Genomic DNA, 12,367 nt, shown 5'->3' on the forward strand with positions numbered 1-12,367 from the left:
CTGTTCCAAGGCCTGCCCACCCTTTCAGTGAAGGAAATTTTCCTTAATATCCAATTTAAATGTCCCCTGGTGCCATTCCCTCTCATCCTGCTGCTTGTTACCTGGGAGAAGAGACCAACCCCCACCTTATTACAACCCTGAACAACATCTTATTAGTATCACACATTGAGCTGCTGCTTTTTTCTTGACCACAGATGCTCTTTGCCCGGTTTCCAGAAGAAAGTAGCAAAAAATTCACCCCACACACAAGTGGAAAGATGAAAAACATTTTGACCTAAAATTGCAGGTTTTTTAATGTAAATAGTACAAAGTGTGTAGAAATATTTCTTGAAAGCCTATGTCTGAAAAAAATAATTATCTGTATTTCCCTTCCTTCTATTACAGCCTATCAATCATTTTGACCCTGATGACAGAGTTGAGAAAGAACCATTAGATTTTGCAACCCAAGTTGCACAGGCAGCCCTGTGCAGATGCAATTTTACAGGAGAAAGGTAAGGGAAGTCAATACCCTGAGACTGTAACTGATTTAAACCTCTGATGACTCAAATGGTGTCGCAGTGTCCCTCACGCCTAGCAGGCGCTGACCACAGGCTAGCTCAGTTCTGCACTGTGGCAACGTGTATCGGTTGGGGTTACAGGCTGGGCGAGTAACCTCCTCCCGGTGGGTTTTTGGTTCCCCACACTGGCGGGTGGACCTGATGGTGTCACGACTGCGGCAACAGAAAAAGGGTCGACTCTCTTTGAGCAGGGTAAAAGGTAGTTTATTAAGGGGAGTCCGGCAAGGAGCTCCGCCTCAGACCCTTGCTGCCCAGAGAGAGCCCAGATCAAAGCCTTACAGCCACTTATAAACGGGGGAGGATCCAGGGGTGGTGACAGCGGGTCAGCCAACCAGGGAACACGGGGGTGTAACAGGGGGGTGTCAACTTCTGAACCATTAACAAATCACAAGAGGGGAGGAGGGGATTCCCCGGGCACCAGCCTATCACTCGATGCCTCCCCTGGATCTTTCCAGAAACCAGGGAAGGGTCTTGAAGTGACAGGGCGACCAAGAGGAGAGAGGGGGGACTGACAGGTGCAGGGGAGGAATGATTGACACAAAACATCTGGTTATGTAACTAACTCATAGGGGGGAAACCATTACAGAACACAGGGGGGTACAGTGGAATGAACCATTACAAAAATAACATATAAAACTTACAAAAATATCTTAATAACTTAATAAAACAACTCTTGCACCACTACAAAATGGCATTCTGGTATTTTATCTCCATGTAGCAGAAAGTACTTTAGCCTGTAATGTTAACCTCCCAGTGCTGCAACCGGCCCAAGTTAATTGGAGAATCAAATCCTTAACCTGACATCACAGAAAAACAAAAATGCTCAGCTTATGCAGTGCTATTCTTTCATTATCCTGGAAGATCAAAATAGCTGATTTTATATGCATTTGTAACTCCACTATATGTGCTTTGACTACAGGAGTAAACAAACTAAGAAACATTCACATTTTTGGTTTCAAAAATTTCAGAACAAATAATTTATCTAACAGCAGATTGCCCTGTCACAACAGTGCGAGTGAAAGAAAATACTACATTACTCTTGTAGTTGACATACCATGACTCAAATGAAAGTTTATTTTCCCCCCATTTATTTTTCTACTGGTGAATTGTTATGTAGACTACTTCATCGATACCCCTAATCCCCCTGGAATCTAATAAAGAATTTCTGTCTTGCTTCAAATTAAGGAAATTTTTTTCTTTTAATTATGTGACTGCACAAATGAAGTGTGATTTTCCCCTTTGGGGAAATCCCGCTAGGTACAAAAGCTGACTTCATTTAGGAATGTCTCAGATATGTAACAAAATATATTCCAGGTCTGATTAGTCCTTGCCTCATATTTTCATGTCTGATCCTCTACTGATAACGAAATATCAATTCACAGCTGACTCTGAGTAAATCCTAATTCACACCAGGATGAGTTGGTGCCAGCTGCATGCTTTGAAGATGTTGTATTCTTGCACTTGATAGCTGCTACAAAGTCAACTTCAAAATCATCTACAATTTTCACATATTCTCAAATATTTGTGATAAATAAGTCTCTGACTCTAGAAAAGGCATTAACATCTTCCTTACGCTTAATGAAGCAAATTTCCTTGCTGCTGCCCATCCCCATCAGGTCTCTAAACAAGCTGGGTTTACAGTGTGGGCTCAGCCCTCCATTTCCAGTCACAGGTGTCAATTTGAGTGAGTCTGTCAATCAGATGCTACTGAGTGTACAGAGAGAATGGGGTGGGATAAAACTAGAAAATATTTCTTTCATTGACGCATGAAGTAATTAGTTCTTAATTGACTGAGAAATCCAATAATTTTTAAAGCCCTTTTAAATTTTGTATGCAAGGGTCCTATTCATTATTTTTTCTCATTGCATGAAGGGATCAAAGCTGTTAACAAGCAATTCAATAAGCATTGTGTTCACTGTTGCTGGCTTAAGGATTTATCTGACAATCTGAAGGAAAAAAAAAAAAAAAGAAAAGACCCACAAATCTGCTATAGTAAGATTATTCAGAAAACTATTAGAAAATTAATAACCCTAGGGAAAGAGACACACATGATTGATTGCTGTGTATTATGAAGAAACAAAAAGCTTGTTACAGCTCACGGCCCTAAGTGCAAAGTTCATCGGTTTGCAGTTTTGACTTCATTCCCTCCACACTGATTCCCACTGATGACTGTCCCAGTGTTATGCTGAACAGATTAATAGTCATCCCTGTGCCAAAATATTCCACTGAGATTACTCTCATGCACACACACTCCCAGAATGTCTTCATCTCACATGCAGTGCTCTGGTTTTAAACTACATCCTTCTGAGCATCAACACAAATACAAAAACCTATGGAGACCACAGAGGTTTTGCAGGATTGCTGTATGGCCATAAGTAGGAAGAATAAATACGATTTAACAGCTACAGTTACCCTTCATCTGCATAGGAGGACATTGTGTAATCTCATGCAAAACTGGTTCAGATGGAAAACTTCCTAATGCAGTTTTTGTTGAAGACTGAGAAAGTTACAAAGTCCAGGCTATGCCAAAAATGTCATGCTAATGATTTGTGTATGCAATTTGTATATTAAAAAAGTTTTAGGAAAGAATCTGAATTCCACCTCTATCAAGCAGCAGTGCAACAGAAGCCTAAAGGGAGAAGGGCTGAAGGAAGAAATGGTTTGTGCTTTTTAATTTCTGTGAAAGCTGTGATGCAGAACAGTGCCAGTTCATGGCAAAGGTGAAGCTAATGTCTCATTTTATCTCACCTGAACATACCCTGCTCCCCAAGGGAAAACTCTTAATCCGGAATACATGAACAGCAATTATACTGCCATGTGTGAACAAATAAGATCTTTTTTTCCACATGAAGGTATTAAAAATGAAGGAAAAGTGTGAAAAATTGAATATTCTGTCACAAGAATATGACTCTTCCAAGGAGAATGTAAATTCCACTTTATAATTATCTTGGTAGAGCAAAACTCTTTGCAGCTACATTGGTACAAATATTTATACTAGTATCAAGATGATTATACCTCCATTTCATTGAAAAAAATTGCTTCATTTTTTTGCCCCTCAAGTTATCCAAAGTGAAACTATTAAAAAAAACCACCACCCCCCCCCAAAAAAAAAAAAAAATAAAAAAAATTACAGACCCTGGAGATAAAGTTAAAAAAAAAAAAGTTGCTTTGAATTACTTGTGAAGAGAATAAATTACATAATGAGGAATTTATTGATTTTAATCATTATCTTAGTTAAAGAGTACATTTGTACCTGCAACTATTCAGTATGTTTAAGCAAAAATAAAAGAAATATTAAAACTATAAGATATTTAGAGATGCTTCTTCAAAATTAAACTTGTCTCTTGACAAGGTAAAACCCAACAAATTTAAGATACACGGCGCTTATCATTCAAGGCTATCATGCTGTCAAGGTAGGTGCCTTCACTAAATTGGATCTTTTGCTCTACAGCACAAATTATTAATTTTTAGGAATGAGTCCGCACACCTTGAGCACTGATGAGTTTCATAAAGCAAATAAAGATAACTCTTAACTTCAACTGTTCATTATAGCTATTACTCAGACCTCCTTCAGCATCTTCAGCTTCTTGCAGCTGTGGAAGGACCAAGGTGAACAGTAACACCGAGGAGCCAGAACCCTACACAAGTACAGAAGATCCTGTACCCTGCTTTCTGGAGATTAAAATCCATCAAGTGCCATGCACTGAACCCAAAGTTACACCACTGGAGATGGCTGATACTGGTGTATCACTCAGTTTGTAGCTTGCCATAACAAACCCCAGCAAGGCTACCCTGGATCAGACTGAAGAAAGGAAAAAAAATATAACAAACCCCAAACCAAACAAAGAACTTCTGCTAGCCAAGCTAAGTTGCTTGCTTGCCTATAAGGGCAGCAAATCACCACTTTTTAGGAGCTTAATGACATAAGAGTGAAGCTGCAGGGTTTTAAACCCACAGAATCCAAAGGAAAGCGTTAGCATTTCGGTGCTTATCTTCAAGGGTAAACTGGTGACATTTCAAACTCCTTGCAGTCCAGACAGATAACCTTAAAGCCCCAACTTTCAGCTCAAACTGGCCAGCCTCTCACTGACGTAGAGCAGCACTCAGCCTAGCACAATCCTGCACTCCATGTCACCTCATCCTGCACAGTGCAGACACTGCTATGCATTATGGCTTCTCTTAGCAGTTATCATCTCTGCTGTCACATAGGTGAATGTGAATCAAGACCACAGCAAAAGCACATAGCAAGTTAAAAAATTAATTACAAGAGAAATGGTACCTCTAAGGGTGAGGAACCTACTCAAACCAGGGCCAAAAGCAACAGATTCAGCCTTACTTCATGCTTCCTGACCCCCAGCCCTCTCTTCCTGGGATCAAAGCCATTGTCTTCGCCCCAGTTCCTTCTCTTCCCTTGGCAGTGGGCCCTGATTGCTTGATAGATCCCAGCTGCTTTGATGTCTCCTCTTAACTCCCTCCTCCCCAGTGCTCCAGCACTAATGACACAGCTGGGGATGGTTGTTACTCGCACATGTGACAAACCTGGGCCAAAGTATCATTTTAATAAACAGAGGATAAATAAACGTCATAGCAAAAGAATACAGGAAAACTTTCAGAACATTTTTGTGTAACTGGGCCTCTAAGCTCTGAGATGTTGTCATCTCAGAGAAGCAGCATTTTACATAGATGTGGATAGAGGGAGCACATACTGGCTTAATCCAGCAGCCAGAAGTTTCTAGAGCAACTATTTTCCTCAGCCCGCCCCTTAGTGTTATTATTAATAACAGAGATGACTTGTCTAACCCTCTCCTTACTTCAGTGTCCTTCCTCTGGCAGTTGTGAGAGAGACACAGAGACAAGAGGCAGGGGGAGGATTTTCTTGTTTCTGTTATCATGGCTTAACAAGTAGTTTGAGGTTCATAGCAACATAAACAGGCAGAAAACCAAGAACAAATTACACACGCAAACTAACTCAGGCTCCGGAGTTAAGAGTTGCTCAGTACGTGGCATGTGGAGGGGCAGAAGGCAGTGCAAGTTCCCTTCCAGATGACTTGCAGACACCAGTGGAGCATCTTCCTAGGGATGAATAAGTCTAGATCACATTTCCTATTTACTGCAGAGCTATATGCTATACTAATGACTACAGTGGGGTTACACAGGGTTGGAAGACAGTGAATTGGGCACAAATGTGGCGTTAATTACACCAGCTTTTGGCAGCTCTGGGTCCTGCTGCTGCCCAAAAAGAATTATTTCTACAAGCTTCACTATTACATAAATCACTGAGTAGGTGCTTGGGGCTGAACAATCCATGCAGAAATACATGCTGGCTTTTCATCTCTTCAGTTTTTCCTCTATGATACTTTTTTCCTTTGAAATTTGGAAGAATGGAAACTATTTTTGCAAATTTCTTTCCAAGTTAAAAGATTCAGGCATTTCATAATTTATTTTTTACCGTGAAATTTAATTTTCTTCCTAAAACCTGGATTAAAAGTGACAAGTACACTGAACTCATGGAAATCATACCCTGTTGGGGAGGTATTAAAAACCATATGTCACATCGCCTCTTAAATCCAGAACTCGAGTCATGGGAAATAGATCCTCAGTAAGACTGAAAATGCATATGACATATGCAGGGCTCGGCAGTAACAAATATTTCCCATAGTCTGTTAGGGGACTGGTATTGCACTCGTGTCCTCCTGTGAGCTCTGAAATGGACTATTCAGGACAATGGATTTATCAGACCTGCCTGTGCACAAAAGCTACAACATTTTTTCAAGTTTTCTTCCTCTGTTTTGAGAGAACTCGGAATATCGTGGGGTTCTTGAAAGGACTAGAGGCCAGCTTAGAAGTACGCATAGAAATGAGTTAAAAGATGCAATTTGTGAAAATTGAATTCCTCTTGAACTTTCTCATCATTTCTGGCATAAGAGCCTGTGAATTCCATAAACACTGGTAATACCAATCTGTACTTGCACAGAGCATCTTCAATAATATCAGCAGAACTTTCAGTAGGACACGCACTCCCATTTATTCCAAGTGTTTCTTTCTGGGGGCATCTCCAGAGGGGCGAATATTTCAGTATAAATGATAGTTATCAGGAAACAGCAAAATTTTAAAGATGATAAATTTTGACAGTGACATCTCAAAGATCAGGAGCTCAGTACCATAGTTCTAATGTTCCCTCAATAGATGACACATCAGCATTTGCACTTAAAAAGAAGGAAGGTTGGGTAGATCAATTCTGCCCCATAATATAATAAAATGTAGTTATGGACAGTTACTTTGCAGTAGGACAAGCTTAGAAATTCAACTGCATACTACAGAACAATTAATTTAATTCTCTTGGATTTCTACCAGCTTTCTCCTTAGAATGTCCTGATGTTGATATCTATTATTGTAGAAGTTGGACTAAAAACATTCTTTTTTCTTTTTCATTCTGATAGCAAGTTATAAAGGCATATGGAATACAGACATATGGGATCAAAAGGTCTCATTTCACCCTTACCCAAGGCCAGCAGGGTAAGGGTAAAGTAAGACCTTTATTCAAATAGGAATTGCAAAGATATTATCTGCCATCTTGGCCCACATACATGAGGGGCAACCAAGTTTCAGAGTCTGATTTATTGGAGCAGCTCTTACAACATTCTATTATCATGAACTTCTTGTTAGCTTACTGCAGTAAGCCTTGGTGTCAGCTGAAAAGTGATGTCTGGAACTGTAAGTTTTCATTTGAAAGTAAGGAAATCTGCATGACAAGAAATTTATTTCCTACAGTATGAATTCTCAGAGAAAAAAAGTTCATCTATGACTGCACAGTATAAACAAGTACAAGGAATGGGTGGAAAGAAAAACAGCCAACTTACTATACATGAAGTAATGTGAAATGACCTTCACACCTTACCAGTATAGAACTCTGCCGTTTACAGACATTTACAGACAATGCTTCCCCACCCAAACTGAGTAATGACTGCTGCAAAAGCCTGACCTCCCTGCAGAGGGTCCTGCACACCTTGGTATTTGCTCCTCCATTGCACAGTAAGTGTTACAGAATTCCGAAATACAAATCAAGATTAAGTAAGCCTTGTAAGAGCAGGACTCACATCAGCATCCTGTGCACAGAGTTACTTAAAATCAACCACAGGAAGCAGTAAATCGTTTAAATGGTTGTGACAAGTGTCAAAAGTGTCTTGTCACAAGTTCCTCCTCTCACTAAATATTCACAGATGAGTCCTATTGAGGCTGAGATCTAACATGTATTCTGTACAAAATGCTTGGAGAACTAGTCCTCTGAAATTTAATTCTGCATTTCTTCCTTACTGAATTAAATACAAAGCAAATGACTCATAAGTATATAATGTATTTCAGCAAAGTATGGTACTGGCTGCTGCTGTGTCTTTGGGAGAGAACATTAAAATGGGCGGGGTGTTTTAAGGTCAAATCTGTTCTGTATTTTTTAAAACACACAAAATTGACTTATATTTGCTTTTAAAACCTTAAGATTGACTTGAATATGAAATAATGCCATAGAGTGAAGATGTTTAAAAACACTTCTTAATTGCAATTGGATTTTTCATAAATGAAAATATATAGTCAGACTAGAAAGTAATTTAGAATTTACCATAAAACCGCAAATTACAACCCCCACTGCAGAATCTTCGGTCCACAAAGACACTGGCAGATTACAGTTTACAGCCTAAACAAAGAAAAATTGTTAATTAATCAGATATATAAACACGTATGACCGATTTTACATGGATTAATCTGTACATTATTATAAAATTACTGGCTATAACTTTGTAAGCCAAATGAAACAATTACAGATAAGTCATAGAGTGCAGGGAGATGGCTATTATAGTAACTTCTTTTATATAAGACAATACAGAGCCTGTCCAAATATCATGTTACTGGAAAAGTGCACCGGGGCAAACCCTAGAGATGAAGTAATAGGGTAAGTGAGCCAAGGTTTCTCTTTCCTAGCCTGCTTTAAGTGATGTTTTTGTCACAGATGTACCTAATGACACACACTATTGGAGTGAATGTGGAAAAATTTTCGCACAAGAAATGTTATACTTTTATTTTCCTTGCCAGGCATAAATTGATTCCATATAGTATTACCACAAATCTTGTGAATACTCTGTTCTGTGCAGAATCATACTTTGGTGGCACAGATATTCTGTGTTCTAGTTTTGCTGGTTTTATTCAGTACTGAAACTATTTGTTGCTTGAACTTTTATTAGAGGCATAAAATTTGTTTGACTAAAGATGAAGGCTTAGCTTGTACCACTATAAAAGCTTGAAAAAAATCACTCAAAAGTAGAAAAGGAAAAATGCAAAAAAACCCCAAACTTTTCCCCCTTTCAGCAAAGCTCTTGTGCAAAGAAGGGCTCAGCATAAGTGCATGTCAATTCTGTTTTAACACAAAAATACTGAAATCAGAGTCAGAAACTTAGATCGTGGTTATTTTGTGTTTTGGGTGGTTTTTTTGTCACTAAGCTGAGCTAAAATGTCCCCTTGGCTTTCCTGTGTGCTCAAAGGGCACTGCAAAGCTTTGCTTTTCCCCTTCCCTTTGCCTTCAGGTCCCATATAATTGATTCTGACCAAGTGTTAGCAGTTACATCCAACTCCCAGAAGTTTTTCCTGAACTACGGTTATTCCTGGTGATTCATACGTCTGAGAATCTTTCTGAAAAATAAACTATTGGAACCTTTAAAATAATTAACTTGGCTCTTCTAGTGCACAGGATCTTTTGAAGAGATTGCAGGGAAGGGAGAGATGTAAGAGAAGTGGAGGGCTGGCCCTTGTGCTTGTGGAATCCTGGCACTGGGAACGCAGTTGTCTTTATCTGGTTACACTGGGGACAGATGCAGAAAGCCAAGGGCAACTTACCTCCCAGATGCAGTGACTAATGGCATGTAAACATATCAGAGAGGTCTCCTCTTTTCCAATAAAACAGAGTCCAAATTCATTTTTGCTTCTCGAGAGTGAAGGGGAAATTTAAAATAAAACTAAAGGTACAGAAGGCTTGCACTCTTATCTAAACTGGTCAGTACCTTTCCAATAAATATTTTAAAGTTAACTCTCCTTTGCCTCATAGGTATTCAGTCCCTTCCACTATGAGTAAGGTTTAAAGCAGGGCAATAATCAATAAAAATTCGAAAGATCTGCTGCTAAGCTTGTTGCTGACTCATTCACAGAGGTTAGCAAGCTGCCTAATCTGTTCATAGTTCTGTTTATTCACCTGGAAAATTTAGGAGCAAGTCATAATTAGTGTTTGTAAAGCACTCTGAAAAAACCCCATGTAATTACTTCCTCATTAGAAGCCTGTATGATTTGTTTGATTCTCTACACCACCAGTACCCTTGTGTGTCCTCCTGACTCAAGGATGTCCTTCTAAATCAGATACCTTAATTTCTGAAAGACTTTGTTTCTTTTCTCATCCCTTTTAGTTCTCTGCTTCCTCTGGGATTTGGTATTCTCTGTGCTATATTGTATGCTGGCCTTAAAAAACTGAAAGTAAGGCTGAGAACCTACATTTATTCCCTCAAATGCTGAAGTCTAAATATTGGGGTGTTCAGAGGATACAAAGAGAATTTGCAACCAAATCATGTGCATAGCAGAAATTAATCAAGTAGAAAAGAACTTCTACTCCTGGGCTCGCTTTCCTTAGGAAGGAACTGGCAACTGATTTGAAGATTATTGACTTGAATCAAGAGCTCTCAGGTTTCAGAAGTCAGGTTTGGGAATAACAGAAAAAGCAGTTCAGTGAGTCCTTTACTGAGAATAACTCTTTTTCTTATCTCCTGATACAAATTGTCCTCTTTCACAACCTTGTAGGGTTCCCGCTGGCAGGAATTGTGAATCTGCTCTGTATAGGAGCCACTTGAACAGCCATGTCCTTTCTCAATAATAGCTTTCAGCTCCTGCTTTTTCTGTAGCAGGCACTGAAGGGAATGAGTTCCCTGTTTCTTACAGTCATCAGAATTATATGCCCTGTCCTAGATTTGCATTACCCAGGCTTGTTCTCCCTGTTTCCTAGGAGTTTGAGCAAATCTGCCCTCAGATCTCAGTATTTATGGGATTGAAGACAAGAGGAAATTAGATTAATAAGTTTTGCCTTTCCTTAGTTAGTTGGGGAATGTCTGTGTGCATTCAGATACGCAAATGTATAAAAACCAGACTAGCAACTAGTCTGCTTGCTTTGCCTCAGTACTCCTGAGCCTTCTTCTGGCTGTGCTGGGGTTCTTGAACTGTTTGTGCATACTCTGAACTGAGATTCTTTCTCTGCCTTTCTGACCATTTGGGTCAGTGCTCTTCCGCTCTCCTGGCCACTGCGTGCTCTCCCTCTGAGTCTTTATGTCCTAGCATTTAGACATTATGTCTTTGTTTCCCCACTAGGGAAATTCCATTGTTCCAACTCCTGGCTCTAGGGAGGATGGGAAAGACTAAGATTTCCTCTCTTTTTTTCCTGCTTTATTTTTTTTCCCCCGCTTTATTTTTTTTTTTCCCTTCTTTTTGTCTTAGGCACATTTATTGAGTGTTAAGAACTGACTGATTCAGGGATGTGCCTGTAAATGCTGTCCTGCTCCTTAACTCCTGTACACTTAGGGAATCTTCTGTATTATTTCTGTTTTGTTTCCATCTTAACAGAGAACTCAATTACAAACAGTAATAACTAAACTAAACCATCTTCTCTCGCCCATGCAGTGAGTCACCAGGATTTTCCATAATAATAAGATGAATAAGCACATTTTTTAGGCTTTTAATAGTCGACCATGCTTCATAGAAAAAGGGAGCTTTGACACTACTTCTGGACCTAGAATCTTCTCCCACTACAAGCTTCTTGCCCTGTGGATGATAAAGGGGTTATGCACTTTTCCATCAAACTGAATGCTGTACATCTTGGTCTTATGAGTCAACACAGCTTTTTAACTAAGCTGCCTTGTAAGCAAGATAGCATCTGCAAGATGAAAATGAGAAACAGCTGTAGCAGAGGATAAAATAAAACCTTGTTTAGACACTGTGTGGAAATGCATATGGTAACCCAGGGATATTCCAAAAACTACACCAGCCTCCTGAAAATTGAAGGCCACTATCTCTTTCATTAATTTTTATGCTGGTTTGATACAAAATGTGGTACATGATCAAGTTGATCTGTCCATAGGATAGACACAGCATGCAGTGAAAGCTCAAAGTGTTGTAGAAATCCAGAAGTTCTCTCTCTCTGGCAGGACTTCACAGAGATTTCAGTGTACTATTTCATATCACTGGAAAAAATGACAAGTGGAAACATAAAGCTTGCTTAAAAAAGGTTTCCTCAGTGTAACTGTAGAACTCAACGTATTTCTGCTTTGTATAATGTGGTATTTCCCCCAAACTGTGAGATGATTGTGCTTTGTAACTCAGTTCAAGCACTTTAGACAAATGCAATTTCCATAACAATCATAAAAAAGGAATGGAATCCATATTTTTAACCACTTAAACCATATATGAGAAGTTGTTGTTTTATTGTCCATACCAACATTCTGTAAATTAACAAGGAACCAGAGAAATTGAAGTCCCAATGCAGCATACACTTCGCTATCAGGAGCAATGAGTGGCGTCATTAAGAGTGCAGCAGTCATGAGGGGAAACCATGTCACTGGGATACAGAAACTGATATTTCATATGGATTTGAGAGCCAGGCCTGCTCTCAAACCATTTCAACTTTGAAAACAAGATCAAGGAATTACCTAAGTCCAGGGGAGGGAGGCAGAGCCCCTGGTAGGACTAATCAGTGATGTTGCCTGATTTCTAAGGGATGGAATGATTGCAAG

General features: G+C 39.4%; 1 long non-coding RNA gene across 5 annotated transcripts in view; it reads right to left on the bottom strand.

Annotated features, from left to right (window-relative positions):
• Window positions 1-11,565: 11,565 nt before the first annotated feature.
• Window positions 11,566-12,367, bottom strand: part of LOC120755190 (uncharacterized) — a 35,724-nt gene continuing 34,922 nt past the window's right edge. For all 5 annotated transcript variants that reach the window (XR_005701666.2, XR_005701667.2, XR_005701664.2 and 2 more), the window contains one exon: window positions 11,566-11,818. This is a non-coding gene — a long non-coding RNA (uncharacterized LOC120755190). The remainder of the gene's footprint in view (window positions 11,819-12,367) is intronic.

The sequence above is a fragment of the Hirundo rustica genome, chromosome 7, assembly GCF_015227805.2.
Source record: "Hirundo rustica isolate bHirRus1 chromosome 7, bHirRus1.pri.v3, whole genome shotgun sequence".
Lineage (NCBI taxonomy): Eukaryota > Metazoa > Chordata > Aves > Passeriformes > Hirundinidae > Hirundo > Hirundo rustica.